Genomic DNA, 19,893 nt, shown 5'->3' with positions numbered 1-19,893 from the left:
TCTGGTGCCTTCTATGCTTCTTTCAAGCCCAGCTAGTATTCTTATGATTGTTGTTCTAAATTCTTGTTCAGATATATTGCTTGTATCTGTTTTGAGTAAATCCATAGTTGTGATTTCTTTTTTTTTTTTTAAATTTTTTTTTTAACGTTTATTTATTTTTGAGACAGAGAGAGAGACAGAGTATGAATGGGGGAGGGGCAGAGAGAGAGGGAGACACAGAATCAGAAGCAGGCTCCAGGCTCTGAGCCATCAGCCCAGAGCCCGACGCGGGGCTCGAACTCACAGACTGCGAGATCGTGACCTGAGCTGAAGTCGGACGCTTAACCGACTAAGCCACCCAGGCGCCTCCAGTTGTGATTTCTTTTTGATGTTTCTTTTGGGGACAATTCCTCCATCTCATCATTTTGTATAGGTTTCTGTCTTTTGTGTGTTATGAAAGCTTGTTATGTTTCCTGCTCCTGAGAGTAATGCTATATTAAGAAGGGGTATTACACTGTCCAGGGGCTGGTGCTTCAGGAAGTGTTTCTGGTGTATGCTGGGTGCTCTTGTGTTTTGGCTGCTTTTTCCTCCAGGTTAGTTCTCTGTAGTGTTCTTCCTTGCTTGCAGTGGGGAGTTTTTGGACCTTTAACTAGGTGTGCTTTGATTTGTTAAAATAAACCTGATTAAAAAAAAAAAAAGAAAGAAACCTGAGCCGTTGATGTTCTATTGTATTCTTCTGCCTGTAATCTCTTGTCCCAGGCATCCATGGGTCTGCATTTCACTTATAGCTTTCACAGGTTTTAGCACTTATCATTACCTTCTGCAGATGTTCCCAGCATGAGATCTATATTATACTAGGTTTTCCTATGTGAGTTCTGAGTCAGATGAGACAAAGAACAATTCCTTCCCTGGGTAGCCAAGAGGTTAGAATGTTGAAAGTAGGTTCTACTTTGTTCCTTCCAGCCTGCAGAAAGAAAGTGGGAATTAAGCTCTTTGTCCCAAATGCCCCATGCCATCCTGGAGTGGGAGTCGGACAAAGATGAGTAAAATGTCACATTTCCTACCATTTTGAATGTTACTTTTCTTGACTGGATGTTTGCTTGGTGGCTATATCTCTTTGAGCAATTTCCAGAATTTCTATATAGTTATTTTTGTCAGTCTCTACTTATTGTTTCAAACATTTTTGTGGAGGAATAGGGCCTAGTCTACAATCTTACTGATGTCCTGAGCAAGATTCTTCCCTTTGTATTACAATATAATAATTCAGAGCTTGATATGTAGATGAACCTGAATACCAGAAATATCAATGTATCAGTCAAGTTACCTCGAAAAACTGAATAGTATCAGGGAAATACAAATCAAAACCATACTGAGATATCACCTCATGGCAGTCAGAGTGGCTAAAATGAACAAATCAGGAGACTACAGATGCTGGAGAGGATGTGGAGAAACGGGAACCCTCTTGCACTGTTGGTGGGAATGCAAACTGGTGCAGCCACTCTGGAAAAGTGTGGAGGTTCCTCAAAAAATTAAAAATAGATCTACCCTATGACCCAGCAATAGCACTGCTAGGAATTTACCCAAGGGATACAGGAGTGCTGATGCATAAGGGGCACTTGTACCCCAATGTTTATAGCAGTACTTTCAACAATAGCCAAATTATGGAAAGAGCCTAAATATCCATCAACTGATCAATGGATAAAGAAATTGTGGTTTATATACACAATGGAATACTACTTGGCAATGAGAAAGAATGAAATATGGCCCTTTGTAGCAACGTGGATGGAACTGGAGAGTATTATGCTGAGTGAAATAAGTCATACAGAGAAAGACAGATAACATATGTTTTCACTCTTATGTGGATCCTGAGAAACTTAACAGAAGACCATGGGGGAGGGGAAGGAAAAAAAAAGTTAGAAAGGGAAGGAAGCAAACCACAAGAGACTCTTAAAAACTGAGAATAAATTGAGGGTTGATGGGGGATGGGAGGGAGGGGAAAGTGGGTGATGGGCATTGAGAAGGGCACCTTTTGGGATGAGCACTGGGTGTTGTATGGAAACCAATTTGACAATAAATTTCATATTAAAAAAAAGAAAAACTGAATAGTATATATATTTATCTTATAGAAATATATTTATATTATATATTTTATATATAGATATTGATAAACATAGATATAGATGATATAGATATAGATATAGATGATATAGATATAGATGTATCTCCCAAATCTTTATCCCTGAAAGGTCTGGGTCATTAATAGTCCTGCCTGAATAGTTTTCCATTGACTTTAATTAGAGGTCATGATAGTACTAAGTGATGCCCTAAGTTATCTTCTCTATTTTAGACATACTCTTTCTTAGCATCACTGTGTAGTAGCAGCTAAATTGCCCTTGATAATCATGATCAATCACTCCATTCAGTACAAAAATTACTGTCTTTGAGTGTTTAGAGGCATGATGAGCCAAAGTGGGTGGGTGGTAGTCTTAAATTCCATTTCAATGGAATCATTGCTGTGTCTTCTAGTGAAAGCATTCCTCTCTTTGGAACTGATACCTCTAAGCCACATAACATAAGGTCGTGTGGATAGGGAGCAAAAATGTTGCTAGTGGATCCCTAAATAGTGAGTGGTGTCACTTCCATTTCCACATCCTTGATTTCTGAACCTGTAAATCCTGGCTATGAGAGAAATGGCAGCATATATTGGACTCTGTTTAGAGCCCCCTGGAAAACATTGCCCCAAATCTGCAAGGGATTGGCACCTAGATGGCACTCTGAGTCTTCAAAAGGTCATTCTCCATTCTATCAAGCCAGCTCCTTCAGAATAATGAAGAACATGGTAAAACCAATGAATTGAATGCCCACGAACACCTTGCCATACTTTATTTGCTGGAAATGAGTTGCTTGATCAGGAGCAATGCTGTGTGGAATACCATAATAGTAGGTATTGCATCCCGTAGTCCATAGATGTTGTTTGGCAGAATCATTGGCAAAGGCAAGTACATATCCAGAGAAAATGTCTATTCTAGTTAGAGCAAAACATTGCATGTTCCATAATGGAAGCAAGTCCAATGTAATTAACGTGCCACAGGTATCTGGATGATTACCCCAGAGAATATTGTCATATCAGGGACTCAATGGTGGTCTCTGCTGTTGGCAAATTGGGAACTCATCAGTGGCTGTAGCTAGGTTGAGATTAGTGGGGAGAAATCTATGTTGCTGAGCCTATGTATAATCTCCACCCCTGTCATCATGGCCACTTTGTTCATGAGCCCATTAAGCAAAGAGGCTGACAGGTTTCCATAGGATGAGTCATCTTATCCACTTTGTTAAAATCATCCCTTTCTGAGGTCACCTTTTGATGGGCATTTGCATGGGACATAAATATCTTTACATTTTTGTCCCCAGAGAATTCTGTCCACACACCTATTCCCCAGTTCTTCTTGCCACCAACTTTTCAGTCATGTTCCTTTCAGTCATGTTCCTTTCAAGTCCATCCATCCAGTCCATCCAGTCAAAGCACTGGCCATAGCCTATGAATTGGTATACAATCATACCTCTGGTAATCTCTCCTTCCAAACAAAATGTACAACCAGCTGCATTACTGGGAAGATTTTCCCTCACAACTGTCCTTAGGAGATGACCTTGAAAGGGGCTTTCATGCTGCTATTCACTTTTGTAGTGCCTGTGTACTATGCAGAGCTATCTATAAACCAAGCCTGACTTTTCTCTTCCTTAGGCAACCATGTGCAGGGAATTCATAAATCCAGGCTGGGAGAGATTAGGTAAAAATGTAGAAGGAATTGGGGCAGTGAACATTTGATCCATTTCCTCACATAATTTACACATGTCTTCAGAGCCTGGTTGAACCCAATACCATTATATTTGGTGATGGAGTGCTGCTATATACAACCAACTTTATGGTTTGGTGAGTTGTACAAACCCAGTTCATGATGGGCAATTCAGATGGGGGACAAGTTATTCTCAATTGATGGCAGAACTTTGCCCCTAAATCCTGTGTGCACACTGTGATTCACACATAGGGGTCTCTGCCAAAAGCTCCAAAGAGTAGTTATATCTGTCACAATTCAAGCATGCGTGGACCTGCAAGATCATATAGTCCAAGTGGCAAAGCAGCTTGTAACCAGCCTGTACCTGTAGTTCTCTTGTTCTTGGCCCTGCTCAAAACTAATGGTTTTTCAGATCACTCAGTAAATGAGCTAGAGTACCACACATAAGTGAAGAATATGCTGACCCCCAAATCCAAAGTGGACAACTAGGCATTATGCGTCTCTTGTGGCTGTAGGAGGGGTCAGATATAATTACTTACCTTTCACATTAGAAAAAATATGTTAACATGCCCCAGAACACTGGACCCACTACAAATTTCATTTAGGTGGAAGGCTCCTGAACTTATCAGATTTATTTCCCACCCTCTAACACACAAATGTCCTACCAACAAGTCTGTAACAGTTGCTACTTCTTGATCATTAGATCCAATAAGCAAAATGTCATGAATGCAATGTACCATTGAATGTCTTGTCATAGGGAAAAGTGATCAAGATTTCTGCAAACTAAATTATGACATAAGGCTGGAGATTTAATATACCCCTGAAGTATGACAGAGCAGGTATATTGCTGGTCTTGCTAGTTGAAATCAAACTGCTTCTTGTATTCTTTATCAACAAGTATGGAAGAAAAAAGCTTTTGCCAGATTGATAGCTGCACTCCAGGTAACAGGAAATATGTTAATTTTCTCAAGGAAACCACATCTGGCACAGCACCTCATTGGGGTCACCCTCCTGATTAAACTTATGATACTCCACTGCCGTTCATCAAGACTTATCTGTTTTTTGCATATACCAAATAGGCAAGTTGAAAGGGGCTGTTGTGAGAAACACTACCTCTGCATCCTTATGTCTTTGATGGTGACACTAATCTCTTTATTCCCTCCAGGAATGCACTATTGCTTTTGGTTAACTCTTTTCCTAGGTAAAGGCCTTTCTAGTGGCTTCCACTTAGCCTTTCCTACCACAATATCCCCCACTCCACAGGTCAAGGAACCAATGTGAGGGTTCTTCCACTTGCTGAGTAGGTCTATTCAGATTACGTATTTCGGAGTTGGAGGAAGTGACTAAGTTCAAGACTCGCAAGGCCTGCTGTGAGATTGACCTGAGCTAAAACTTCATTCAACACCTAACCTCCAGACTGTGACTGGTAGCCCACAGTGCAGTTTTGGGTCTCCTGGAATCAGTATCAGCTCAGAGCCAGTGTCTAGTCTTCCTTCAAATATCTGATTATTTCCTTTTCCCCACTGCATAGGCACCCTAGTAATATGCCATAGGTTCCTTTAGGGAAAGCTGGGACAAAGATTAACAGTATAATTTTTTTGCAATATACCAGCGTCATTCATAAAGTGGATCCAGTCCCCATTTTGTTCATAGGGTCTTGGGTCTATAAACTGGCTCAAGTCTGGGAATTGACTGAGGAGGCTGTTTGGGTGATTCCATTTAGAACTCTGCTCACTAGATCTAGAACACTTCTGCTTATACAGATCAAATAAGGATTGAGTAGATTGCCCATTTGTTTAAATTTTAGGGACATCATCCATGGTCAACTAGCCAGTGCCAGTCAGACTATTGTGATTAATGCTTTAAGTATGCTGTCCATTATGGCAACCCTGCATTTGGTGATTAAGTGCCTCCTCTTGGACCCTGCCACCCCAGGTTACAATGATCTACATTGCCTTTAGGAGTCCCAGTTCAGGGGCCCCTGGGTGGCTCAGTTGGTTAAGCATCTGACTTTGGCTCAGGTCATGATCTTGAGGTTTGTGAGTTCAAGCCCTACATTGGGCTCTGTGCTGACAGCTCGGAGCCTGGAGCCTGCTTCAGATTCTGGGTCTCTCTCTCTCTCTGCTCTTCCTCCACTTGAGTTCTGTCTTTGTCTCTTTTTCTGAAAAATAAATAAACATTAAAAAAAAAAAGAGTCACAGTTCAGGGTAGTACTTCTCATGGTAATTCCTGAGCTACAGAGAAGAGTGATTACAGAGTTCTTCAAGGAAGCTGGGGTTCCCCTCACAAATTGATTTCTCACATTCATGGTGAAAGATGTGTCCTCTGGACCCTCTTAACATGAATAAGCATGTATTATAAGACAAATCTATTCTAACATTCTAATTTCCCTAAGCCTTTGGGTATCTTCCTCTACATTATATGAAGGCAATTCTGGCATTTCAAATTTCTTTAATGTAGGCCACATTTTGGTCCATGTTTCAGTCAACCAAAATACAACCTGTTAGATAGAACCCTGTCTATCTCCTTAAGCTACAATATTGAGTCCAGAATCTCTTCTAGTGGGCTCATGTCAATAAATATAGACTCACCCAACTTTACATTTCTTCTACCATAACTCCAGACCCCTAATGTTCATTCCCACACATATTGCCTGGATTTCTTTCTTCTTTCTTTCTTTCTTTTTTAAATTTTTAAAGGTTTATTTATTTTAGAGAGAGAGAGAGAGAAGCGGAGAGAGATAGAGACACAGAATCTGAAGCAGGCTTCAGGCTCTGAGCTGTTAGCACAGAGCTGGTCATGGGGCTTGAACTCACAGGTCATGAGATCATGACCTGAGCTGAAGTCAGATACTCAACCGACTGACTGAGCCACACAGGCGCCCCACATGTTGCCTGAATTTCTGTCTGTATAAATTAGAAAAATCATGCAGTGCTTTTGGGGTGAAGCACACTCCTAATGGTTTACATTATCAATCTTACTTTTCAGGGCCTGCTGGGACTAGAGTGTAGTTATAGGTCTATAAGCAAATGAGGGAGGGGTGGGAATCAGTCCTGAGATGGGAATCAGCAGTGTCTTACAAGGTGACTACCTCAGGGGAGGCCATTACAGTGTCCACAGGCAAAGCAGGGTTAACTTCCTCAGATGGGGGTCAAAGGACTGATTCTACTGTTAAAGAAGACTGTGCAGAATTTGGGAGTTCAATGTCTTTAGTTATCAGGATCTGCCCATATGTTCCTATTCCAATTTTCAGGATCCCACTCCTTTCCAATAAATGCCCTCACTTTAACAGCAGACATAATATCAGGTTGGGAATTCAATTTGTAATTTATCCACTTGCGAGATGAGACTGCAGGTTTGGTGTTTGGAAAGTTAAGCTCTGGCAACAGAAGATGAATTTTTGTTTCAGAGCAGACAGAAATTTTCAGGCGATTTACGTGGCCCTTGAGCTGGGAAGTTGAATCCCTGAGCCCATCCTTTCCTTTCCTTAATTTGTCTAACACAATTAGCAGCAGTCAATCTTATTATGTTTGTTAGTTTGATGAAACTGTTCTAATATATCAAATACATGGTCACCTACGTACTTTGCCTTTTATAAGTATTTGATTAGAGTATCCAGTTGTGACATTCTGAGTATCTCTATTGCCATGGATTGTCAAGTGCCCTTTTTACTACTTAAAATAAAGTCATTAGTGCCTTTAAATCTGATCAGATTGAAGAACCAATTCCAGAAACCCCATAATCATTTCAGGCCTTAATAAATATTAAGGAATTAGTTTATACAATTGTAGAGAGTGGCAAGCACGAACCCTGTATATGTTATCAGAATGGAAATTCAGACAGGAGTTGGTGTGGTAGTCCTGAGGCAGAATTTCTTCTTCTCTGGAAACTTCAGTTTTTGCTCTTAGGGCCTTCAACTGAGTAGAATAGGCCCACTCACATTATCAAGGGTAACCTCAATTTACTTAAAGTCAAATGATTTCAGATGTTAACCATATGTGCAAACCCAATCCTAACATGTACAAAATGTCTTCACATTACCACTTAGATTAATGTTATTAAAAAACTGGGTGCTATAGCCTAGTCAAGATGACATAAGACTAATCAGCATACATAAGGTATCAAAAGGAAATAATTGTTCAGTGTGTGAGAAAATAATAAAAATTTAATTACTCCCTAAGCTCTAAGTAAGTTGTTTCATTGATTTGTGTTTAGCAAATGTGGGGATAAAAGAAATAGTAAACACAAATTTATGTCCCTTAAAATTTCAATAAATTACAAAAATCCCTTCATGGGTGGCACTGTGTATACCCATCACATCCATCTGGTTTCACATGTAGAGACATTAACATTGGTTAGTGGGTTCAGGTGGTGACCACCTTATATCCAACCACTATAAAGTCCCCTAATCACTCTTTCAACTAATAGTCAAATATCCACTGATGATCTTTACCTATACTCATTACTTCATTAGGGGCTATAAAAGGATGATTTTTCTCTCATTCATTCTGAATTTGTTAATTGGAATCCTGTTGGAAAGATGATGCTTCTCCATCATTAATTTGGGTCCACTGAAATAAATTTCTGACCAAAGGGAAAAAAAAAAAAAAAAAGGATAATGTCTTGAATTTCCTATTTATTTATTAAAGTGAGTTTGTAAACAAAAACAAAAAAGAAAAAATATATAAAACAAAACAAAAGAAGAAAAAGGAGTTTGTGCCAAAAGTGATAAAAGATTCATTTATATTTTACTAATTCAAGTGTAAAACACACGGATCATCAGTAACAGCTTAATTTTCACAAAATTAACACACCTCCCTTACAACACATAGGTCAAGAAAGAGAACATGACCAGCACCACAGAAAGCCTTCTCACACACCCCTCAATCACTGAGCTCTTCTTCCTGCCCCCAAATAACCATTAATCTGAATTTTAGCAACAGATTACTTTTTTCTGTTTAAAACTTTATATAGATGGAATCATACATTGTGTGTTGTGTGCATGACAATATTATTTGTGAGATTCATCTGTGTAATTGTGGGTGGCTGTATTTTGTCCATTTTTGTTACTTGTGTAGCATCCTATTATGTGAACATGAGTCAGTTTATCCACTGTACTGCTAGTAAATTTTGGGATTGTTTCCATCTTTTGACTATCACAACCAAAACTGCTTTGAATAAATCAATGTTTCACATATTTTGTTGTTGTTGTTGTTGTTGTTGTTGTTGTTATATACCTAAAAGTGGAACCACAAGTATAGGGAAGGTGAATCTTTATCTTTGGAAGATAAGGACAAGCCAATTTTCAAATTGGTTGAACCTATTTATTCTTTTCAACAGCAGTGCTCAGCTGTTTCACATCTTTGTCAACAGTTGACATTGACAGATTTTCTCATTTAGAACATTATGGTTGGTGCATAGTGGCTTTTAATTTTGGGGAAATTTTTTTTGACTCAAAGGACACCGAGTCTATATGCTCAATGTGGAAATAAAAGAATGTCACTGGATCATTTCACAAGGTCATGTACTGCTTATAGATTTGCTCTTAAGGTCAGTCACTAGACTGGAACTTACAGGCAAACCACAGACTGAAGATTCTAACTAAAGAAGGGAGTAAAAATATTAAAAAAAAAAAAAAGAAGGGAGTAAAGACTATGCCTTACTTTGTCATGCACTATATTGCAGAGAGAGAGAGTTCTTTTGCTTCAGGTTAAGGAAAGTCAAGGTGAACTATCATGGCCCAGGGTAGTGATAAAGAGCTGATGGAAATGATTAAGGATGCTGCAATACGTAGAGTTACACACTGTCTAAATGCACCAGATAGTGTCAGTTCCCATGGTGAATTTCCTTCACTGAAAAAGCCTGGGGGAAGAGGCAGGCCTCAGAAAAAGGCTTAAGATGGTAATAATAAAACAACAGCCAAAATAATACTATCTAACAATTATATAGTGCTTTGCACATGTTAAGACATTTCACCCTTTTAATAAATGACTGGTGTCTTTTCCAGTTTTCAAGATGAGCACACAGGTACAGAGAGTTTAATTCACTTATCTAAGGCCACACAAAAAGTAAATGGTGGAGCCTGAATTAGAACCCAGGCAATCTGGCCTCAGGGCTCTGCTCCTGACTCTGTACTATCCATTGAATCAGGTTTGGGGGTTGGGGGATTCATGCAGAGAGATTCTGGGAAAGGAAGAAAAGGAAAAGGGGACAGGTAATCTTATTATCATCCAACAGACTTAAAAAAAAAAAAAAAGCATGTCTGGACTAAGGGGATACATCATACCCTGTTGCTGAAAATAAAATAATGAAAGCCTGAATATGTCTAGGTTTGGATCTCAAAATCTTCAGTGCACATTGAGCATAATGGCTCGGTAGGGAAGCCCAACTTAGCAGAGATCCAAATGGTGGGGACTACAAATCATTCTGGGAATTACCCTTAGTTTTTACACACCTGTGTCAGGTATTTATGATTGCTTTAGCAAAGCACAGATGACACAGAATTATGTCTAGTTTCCCCTTGGTTTTGAGGTTGTAGAGAAGCCAGTCAGGTTAGTTAATAATCTACATTTATATTATCCACACCAGTGGGTAGGGACCTTGTATTTGGCCCCAAGTCCAAGGCATTCAGAGGCCAGACCATGAGGTTCCAAACCCTCCTTCTGCTCCACTCTGGAGCCCATTTACTGATTATGGTAAATCTGGAGTCATTTTACTGATTAAGCTCACTATGGACTGGTGAGCATGGAGTCTGGAGAAACTGATAACGAGGAAGGAGGAGCAAAGGAAGGCTATCTGAGTGGGTGGTTGGGCAAAGAGAATAGCCCATCTCTACTTCCTCCCAAAGCCCTGGACATCTCCTCTTCCCTACACCTTTCTATCCTTTCTGTCCTCGTCCCCTAGCTCTCTTTCTTCCCTACTTGCCTTGTCCATCAACAAAAATAAATTGCCTTTCCTTGGAGAAGCATTCACTCTATGAAGTAGGGAGAGCAAGAAGGATTGCCTGGGGCTGGAGCAGCCGGATGACCTTGATGGTTCACCTAGAGTGTCCCAGGATCAAGTGTCCAAGGTAGAATGGGCCAATGACTGCTCCATGGGTAAAGAGAAGCCTCAGGGAAGACACTTACAGAGCCATGTTTGCATTTGAGCATCTCCAGTTTAAGGAGGCAGATGTGAAGCAGAACCCTGCCCTCAGGGTTGCCCTCTCCCTAGGACTTTTTCCAGGCTTTTACTTTCCACCCCCCACCCCACCTCCTTCAGTTTCTTCTGATTGTTCTCATGACTCATATGCACTTTTGTTGGGATTAGATCTTAGGATTCTGGAAAAGCCCATCAAAGTTAGTGGAGGTTTGTGTTTATAGAAGTGGGTGGGAATTTCAGAGTTAGTTCTCCACAGATATTGAGATGTCTGGAGAAGCTGGTGCAAGCAGTTCCTAACCATCCTTCTACTCATTTGGGGATCCCTGACCCTGACTGAAACCCAGGCCGTTTCCCTAACTCTGGTCCCTTCTGTCCACCCTGTCCCTCTCCTGGCCTCTCTGTCTTTCTGTCCCTCTCATCTGTCCCAGCTGCACAAAGCAATAACAGGCCCCCAGGGATGCCTCTCTGGACAAAGGTGGGGTGCAGAAGGGAGCCCAGGGAGCAGCAGAGCCAGAAGGGGGGAGGGTGGGTTCCCAGCCCACTCCCTGTTGGGCCCCAAGGTAACTGTTTCCACCCCTGGCACTCACTGCCTGGTGTATTTCCACACCATGTCTGTCCACCTGGCATAAGCAAGCCTGGCTTCCTGCCACTGCCTTCATGGACCACAAACAGTTCCAGCACTTGGACAGGCCACTGTGCTCACCACAGCATGAGCTGTGGGCAATGTGGCTGGAGGACAGGAGACCTAACTATTGAGATCAGAAGGATAAGGATACAGAAATACTTCTGTAGTGTTAGCGGTGCCAGCAGAGTTTGGACTGTCCAGCAAGGCTTGTGAATGATGTCAAGATTCTTGTAAGGACAAGGTGGGCTTTCCCAACTTTAGACCAAAGGGTTTTCACCATGTTGTGTCCCGGGAATGCACTGACCACCCTTCCCCCTCCCAGCCTGGGAAATGTGTGTAGCATTTTGCTTCAGGTGTCATATTCAATCTGGTTTGTCACTGATTCTTGGTCCCTGGTCTCAGTCATATAGATGTTGGTGACCCCAATGGGAGCTTCTCCAGGGGACACTTTTAGTCCCTTAGAATGGTGAGGATTTCATCTCTCTGAAGGAGGACTAACAGTATGGACGATGGCAGGCAGGTTGGCTACTGAGGCCAAGGACGATGGAGGAAAGATAATGGAAAGATCTTTTGCAAAGATCCTGAGGTGCTACTTGACTCGTGTGTGGGCTCACAACTCCACTTGGAGGTCACAAATGAGCTGCTGCTGCCCTAAGATTCTGAGGGGAACCCACCACCTCCATGGTCACCCATTGGGGAAGGAAAGAGTCCTCTGTTGGCCTCACTCAAGGGAGGGTGGGGACAGGACTGACCCCTGCATCCACCTCTTGTCCCGACAAATAACTGGGCTATGTGAGATTTCAGACATATTTTCTGTGGGTAGCTTGCCTAGAATGACCCCAATTCCATTCATGTCCTTTTTAATGAAAGATCCTGAGGTTTGAATAAGGTCAGAGAAAGGGCCAGTGAGAGAGAAGAAGGGAAAGTCAGTGACCGCAGAGGAACAGAAGGTCCCTTTGGGCCTCATAATTGAATATGGGACCAAGTATACATGGGAGACTCTTTGTCCTCCCCCTCTGTCCCCAGCGTTCCCCTCTTAGACCTGTGATCCTTACCCTGACCTTGTGAGTTGGTGCCCACTCTGATGTTGCCCCATCTGGATTAGCTTTCAACACTGTACTCTGACATTCAGCCTAGAGAGTAGTTTGTCTTCTGACTACTGGTTAGGGAGGTAATTTAGGAACTCATGATCCCACTGAGAACAACTGAGAAAGCCTGATGAAACATAGTTTATCTTATTAAAATTTTCAACATGTAGACACAGTGAAGAGGCCCAGCCAACATCTAGGAGAGGACTGGAGCCTGGAGAGGTGAGGTCAGGGAGCCCAGAGCTCCAGATTCACTTTTGTTCTGAGGACATCAGCCAAGACTGAGGAGATAAGCAAGAAATCCATCCGAGCTTTTGGCTGCTTTGAGGTGCTGAGCAGAGAAAGACGTGAAAGCCTGGTGCCCAACAGGAGTGAGACCCTGATAGACTAACCCCCACAGTAAGTGGTGATTCTAAAATGCTGCTTCCTGGGGCGCCTGGGCGGCTCAGTCAGTTGGGCGGCCGACTTCACCTCAGGTCATGATCTCACGGTTCACAAGTTCAAGCTCTGCATCGGGCTCCATGCTGACAGCTCAGAGCCTGGAACCTTCGTCAGATTCTATGTTTCTGTCTCTCTCTGCCCCTCACCTGCTCATGCTCTGTCTCTCTCTCTCTCAAAAATAAATTAAAAAAAAATTTAAATGATGCTTCCTCTAACCAGAAGAGACTCTTTAAAAAAAATTTTTTTTTAATATGAAATTTATTGTCAGATTGGTTTCTGTACAACACCTAGTGCTCATCCCAACAGGTGCCCTCTTCAATGCCCATCACCCACTTTCCCCTCCCTCCCAGTCCCCATCAACCCTCAGTTTGTTCTCAGTTTTTAAGAGTCCAGAAGAGACTCTTTAAAAAAAATTTTTTTTAAGTTTATTTATTAATTTTGAGAGAGACAGAGACAGCGTGAGTGGGGCAGGGGGAGAGAGAGAGAGCACGAATCCCAGGCAGGCTTCGTGCTGTCAGTGCAGAGCTGACGAGGGGCTTGGACTCACGAAACTGTGAGAACATACCTGAGCCAAAACCAAGAGTTGGCCGCTTAATCAACTGAGCCACCCAAGTGCCCCAAGAGACTCTTAATGATGCAGAGAGCAAACTGAGGGTTGCTGGAGGAGAGGTTGGTGGGGGATGGGTTACATAGGTGATGGGTATTAAGGAGAGTACTTGGGATGAGCACTGGGTGTTATATACAAGTGATAAATCACTAAAATCCACAATAATATATGTTAACTAACTAGAATGCAAATAAAATTTTCAAACAAGCCATTTTTTTTTTCTCAGTTGAGTTGTTGTTAACTAACAGTTCAGACTTTGAGGAACACTACGGCCACACTAGAAGACCAAGGTGGTGTTTTGGTTTTTTGGTTGGCTTGTTGGTTATTTAGTCCTCTGCGAGGGTCACATAAAAACTGATAAATGTTACAGACTCTCTCCCCAGAGTACTTCCATGCAGAGGGAAATAAAAACGTTAACATGACACGTCAGTGCACGCAGAGGCCCTCTGAAGTCTTACAGACCTAGGTGTTCTGTTGTCAGAGACAACGGGTGACGACATCTTGAATAATCATTTTAACACCCCCAATACCTTTCCGTATATTTGTCAGCATAAACTGGAGTAGACAAAAGCTGGATCTAATAGTATCAGGGGAATGAGAGGAGAGATGCCATCTATTAGCTTGTTCTTTCGGCCGAACCTGAGTGCCTGCAGGGCACCGGATCAAGCTGCAACCTCAGGTCTGTGCTCTGAGAATGGCAATCAGCCATCCTTTCTCCAGCCCTCGCCCCCAGCACCCGAACTGCCTTCCTGTTATTCGACTCTCACATTGAGAGTCTTCTTAGGAGGTAGAAGCCACCTCTCTGCATAGAAAAGGAAAATCTATTTTCCTACCATTTTTCCAGTTAGACAGCACGAGGCTCCACCAGGCAGCTGACCATGTGCTGGCCCTGACTCAGGAGGTGGTGTCAGCGAGGCTAACACTGTGCAGAAAGCATTTGCACAGGAGCCGTGTGGGCAGTTACTACCTCCTGTTGCCAGGAGCAGCAGCAACGTCAGTCCTAAACTCAGGGCCCAGTGTCCTGCATCGGGGGAGTCGGTGGTGTGACAGGTGATGTCTGTGCAGAGCAGTAGGGGCAGTGGGTTCCTGTGTGGGCTTCAACCTAGTGTGGGATTGTGTATTCCATTCCTGGCTCTGTAGCCCCAAGCCTGCACTGTGGCCTTCCCCAACATAATCTCATATTTAGAAAAAAGTTGGATTCCATTGTTTGCTCCAAAAAATTGATCAGGGGAGTAGTTGCAGAGAGCAAGCATTCAGAGGTGTTTGTCACACCGAACCGTGAACCACTCCCTAGTCCTCCCACTCAGTCTAGACCCCAGGATATAACAATGACATGTGTCTCACAACATCACGTCTCCTATTGACAAGGTATGTGCTCCCCTCTCTTTACAAGGGAAAAGAAAACGTATTTAAATGTGGTTTTAATGCCCCTCCCCAGGCTGGCTGCTCTGATCGCTGACCTCACTGGCTCCAGATCTGGCTGAGCGCCAGGCTTCTCACAAAATGCACAGGCCTCTCCCCAGACCCACAGACTCAGAGTCCTCGGCGCAAGATCAAGGAATCGCTTATTTAACGAGCCCTGCAAGTGAGGCTGACGCACAGCCGTGTGGGAATCCTCATCTCCATTCTTGCGACTGAAAGTGTGATGTAAAGACCAGCAGCAGCGCCTTGTCCTACACGCAGAATCTCATACTCTACTCCACATTTTGTGAGCCTTAAGACAGTGTTTGGGGGAGTCCTATGAACAGGGAAGTTTGGGACTCCCTGGTCTAGGTGCCTTTAAGGTGAAGCCAGGACTGTGCAGACTGCTCTGAGTGTGGGGTCTGATCAGATCTTTTGGAACTGGGGGTCCAGGGTTTGGTCCTTTTTCCTTTTTCTTCTATGGCCATCACCCCCTTGGTGACCTCATCTATCCTGAAGTTTCTAAACATCATCTACGTGGTGTCATCTCCAAAATCGGTTTCTCTAGCCCAGACATTTCTCCTAAATTCCATACTCATCCATGCTCATCTGACTGCCAAGTTGATTCTCTCACATTTCTAATAGACATCTCATCTTATCGTCTCTTCACTGACTGTCTGTGATGCCTCTCCCCAAATATGCTCCTTCCAGAATTTTTCCCATCTCTGCTGACAGCAACTCCATCTTTCCACTTGCATAGTCCAGAATTTTGGGGTCCTCCCTGGCTCCTCTTTCTCATACTCAAGATCTAATTCATTAGATTGTGCTGTAAGGTCCATTTACAGATTGCTTCCAGAATCCCATCACTTCACACTCTTTCCACTGCTTACACCCCAGTGGAAGGAGCAGACATCCCCAACCTGGAACACTGAGCTGGTATCCTAGATTCAGGAACACTGAGCTGGATTCAGATCACTCACTGTAAGTGGTGACAATCTCACCCCACTGCATCCTCAAAACGTCCCACTCAAAGAATTCTCATAACCCAGTCGTGTTCCCTCTGCCCAACCCCTCCCCACTTGAGGTCCTCCAGGATCTTACTTTAGGAGCCATGAGAGACACATCAGAGCCCTGGGTACGGTCACTGCCCGGGTTAATACAAACAGGATGTGGTCAGGAGATGAGACTAAAGGAGGAGCTATGTAGTGGGTGAGCTCCCCATGGGATCCTGTCTACACTATCCCAGGATCTCAGGGATCACCCCCTCCACACTTACTTGCAGGCTGAATGTAGCTGCCTCCTTTTCCACCTGTGGGAAGAAAACACCGTGTTTGAGGCCATTTAGGAGGCAGGGCCATGAGGTCCTACACCTAGTTCTGAACCCCAGGGAAGCTTCCAGAACTGTGGCTACAGATTGAGGGCAGGATCAGGAAACATGAAGAAAGTACCTGTGTGGGGAATGGACAAACCGCCCTCCTATAGTCTGTCCTCAGCAGGGGCCTTCTTCTCTGTCCTATGACTGCTGTGAATCAGGTCCCCATCACCAGATTCATCAAGGTGAAACATTTGTCCTTCATTTTCACGTGTTTTACTAAAAAGAAATTGTTAGCATTCCACTCCACACTGGACTAGCACATGTGTGTGGGTGGTACTTCCTATTAAGGGGGATAGGAAAACTCAGAGTATAGCCTCTCCCTACCTGAGTGCTTCTTTCTCCAGATCACAGCTCTAACCAGCACAGTAACCACAGGAGAACCAGACCAGCAACTATGTCCATGATGAAAGGAGGAGGCTCTGGGAAGGGAAGGGAGGCACCCTGTACCCCAGGCATAAGCCCCTACCTTGCTGAAATTCTTCAGAAGGGACATCTCCTCGAGAAGAGGCTCTGTGACCAGGTTTCCCTCCTTACCCCATCTCAGGTCGACGGGCTCCTGTAGCCCCTCGTGCCGCACATGGCATGTGTATCTCTGCTCCTCTCCAGGGGGCACCACCACAGCCACCAACTTCTGGAAGGTCCAGTCCCCTGCAGGCCTGTGTCCAGAAGCTCTGAGTCCTGGGTCAGGTCCTCCCCATCATGCTGCCAGGGTAGAAGCCCAGGGCCCAGCACCTCAGGATGACATCACTGTCAGAGATGGGGTAGTGGGTTACATGTGTCTTTGGAGGGTCTGAGGAGAAGGGTCAGAAAATTAAAAAAAATTCATGTCTGTCTTGGGCCACTGCAGCAGCACTCATGTGACCATCCCGAGAAAGGACAGTTCAACTGGGGTGGGAGAAGGGAGCAATAACCCAGACACCAGCCTAGGCATAGACATCTGGGATGATCTCTTCTTGTCTGGAAAGTTCTTTAATTAGGACAAGATAGCCTAAGGTAGGAAGCAGATCTCCGGGGGTGGGGTGCGGGTGGAGAAAAGGTATTTCTGGTCCTGACCTGAGGCCCAGTGACTCAGAAAAGCTGGAGTCAGAACTCAAACACATTGGTTTTGGGGTAGAGAAAAAAACTAAGAAAGTCCCCATGGTTCCTAAAGCCGCTGCCAGAGTCGCTGATCAGTTACTTCAGAGATGGTTTCCCCCTCCATCCCCGAGGGACTGCATTCCTTAATTGTCCAGGGAGAAGCGTGGGTACTCTGGACAGGTTGCTCTTTGGTACCTAGTCTGAACACCAGAGCTGTTTCCTTCCTCTCTCCACCCCTGGAGTGGGGGGCGGGGGGCATTCTGGCATCAGTCCCATTTATCTCTCCTAATAGAGAGACACTGGCCCCAGGCTGAGGGAAGACTGGGGAAGTTCCTTGCCCCCTCGTCCCTGCGAGCTGCGGCATCTGCTCTCTGTTCTGCAGGTGCCTACGGAGCCCCTCCACCCACTCTCCGTCCAGGTGGTTCCTCCAGCCCTCGGCCACACCGGCCACTTCCCACTTGACGCGGGTGATCTGCCGGGTGAGGAGCGCAGGTCCTCGTTCAGGGCCCCGTAATCCGCGCCGTTCTTGGAGAATTGACTGTACCCGCGGGGGACCCGCCTGTCCCGCCCCACTTCTCATCCAGAAAGCCCCAGTCCCGGTGAGACCCTGGCCCCGCCCCCGCGAGAAATCCCTGGGTTGTCCTTGATCTGAGCCTGTTCAGCTTAAATCGGAAACAAAACCCGAGCAAGCCACCTGGGCTCTTTCCCGGTCTAGGGGCTTCTCGGTGGACCTCGGGGTGACCTTCGGACCTGGAAATAAGGGCGGACATTGGGATGGGGGTCGTGACCTGGACTCGGGCCCGCTCACCGGACTCGCTCCGGTTGTAGTAGCCGCGCGTCTTCTGCAGGCTTACTCGGAAAATCTGTGCGTTGTCCTTGTAAATCCGCGTCTGCTCGTCCCAATGCTCCGGCTCCTCCTGCTCCATCCACGGCGCCCGCGGCTCCATCCTCGGATTCGGGGCGTCGCTGTCGAACCGCACGAACTGCGTGTCGTCCACGTAGCCCACGGAGATGAAGCGGGGCTCCCCGCGGCCGGGCGGGGACATCGCGGTGTGGAAATACCTCAGGGAGTGGGAGCCTGCGGGCGCGGAGGGGCTGAGACCCTCCCCCCCCCCCCTCCGCCCCGCCCCGCCCCTCCTCCCCGCTCGGGGCCCGGGTCCCAGGGGGAGACTGCCGGGAGGGCAGGGGGAAGGGGATCTGAGTGGCGGAGAGCGGAGCCTAATCTGGGAGGGACGGGGGAGGACAGGTGGAGGGTGGGCAAGGGGCAGGTGCTGGTCTGGGGTCGGGGCGTCGGACAGTCGCCTTTCCCGGGGTCCTGCATCCCCGCGGGCGGTCCCCGCGCTCCTGCCCCGCAGAGGCCCTTTCCTCCTGACCCCGCAGTCACCCGCACAGGTCGCGGTAAGGAGTAGGCCTCCCGACAACAGGAGGAGGACGGGTTGTGGGGTCCATGCAGCAGACCCTCGGGGTCTTGGGAAAAGCTGAACGGAGCCTGTTCCCGAGAATTTTGTATGCGGTAACAGCGGTGACGCTAATTGTTTCTCTAAAACGGGAAACTCAATGGGAGTGCGAACTGGGCTTCCTTCATCAGTATCCAGGCAGGAGGACGTGACCCAGGCTGTGAGAAGGAGAAGTAAAACCAGGGGAGTTAAGGACTCCCTAACCTTGGCCTTCCCTGCGCCAGACACCGCCCTCGTGAGGGGCCCTCCCGGGAGTTCTGAGACTTTGCCCTGACCTCTCTCCGCATGCACGGTGGTCAGGTGACGTTGTCATCCTGTCTTCCTGAGTCCTGGCCCAGGGGCTGTCTGAGGAAAACAGGGAAAGACACACAGGCTGGGCTCAACTCCTTTTCCTGCACAGTCCTTTCCGGAATATTCGCTGAACTGGATTCTCTTACCTCCTATCCCTTACCTTTCTTCCTCTGGGTTATTCTAGAAAACTCACTCCCAGGGAATTCGATACAAGAGAATGAGCTCACCCTGGGGACAGAAAAGGAGGGACAGGGGTTTTCTCTTTAGACATGGAGAAGCTGTGCCTGATTCCAGTTTCCTTCTTGTTGATTAACGCTAGTGGTAGCACAATGTTGGTAACCCCTGAACATCAGGAATCTAAACTGTAAATGTGATTTTGGCCCCACCCTACAGAAAAGTGACCATCCAGCACAGCAGTCAGACTCACAAAGCTCTTAAGTTTTCCCAAACAATGTATCAGTGACTCCTGTGTTTTAACATTACCTTCATTCCATAGCCCCAAGATTATCTGTGTGAATGCTGGACATTTCCTCAGTCCATGGATGCACAACTGTTATGTATATTTCCTCTGGAAGAGTGGGCAAGCTGTAATCACCTCCCAGTTGCAAGTGTTCAGTGCAG

At 45.3% G+C, this 19,893-nt stretch overlaps 1 protein-coding gene and 1 long non-coding RNA gene across 3 annotated transcripts in view; one reads left to right on the top strand and one right to left on the bottom strand.

Annotated features, from left to right (window-relative positions):
- Window positions 1-19,893, top strand: part of LOC132666876 (patr class I histocompatibility antigen, A-2 alpha chain-like) — a 538,163-nt gene that overhangs the window by 40,177 nt on the left and 478,093 nt on the right. The window lies entirely within an intron of this gene.
- On the bottom strand, window positions 16,349-18,602 carry LOC132667899 (uncharacterized). Its single transcript, XR_013555574.2, has 4 exons — window positions 16,982-18,602; window positions 16,772-16,866; window positions 16,521-16,663; window positions 16,349-16,381 (listed from the first exon to the last, which is right to left on the bottom strand). It is a non-coding gene; the product is annotated as an uncharacterized LOC132667899 (long non-coding RNA).

The sequence above is a fragment of the Panthera onca genome, chromosome B2 (assembly GCF_046562875.1).
Source record: "Panthera onca isolate mPanOnc1 chromosome B2, mPanOnc1 haplotype 2, whole genome shotgun sequence".
In the NCBI taxonomy this organism is placed as follows: domain Eukaryota; kingdom Metazoa; phylum Chordata; class Mammalia; order Carnivora; family Felidae; genus Panthera; species Panthera onca.
Note: the sequence above shows the minus strand (reverse complement) of the source record. Positions and strands in the feature narration are given on the sequence as shown.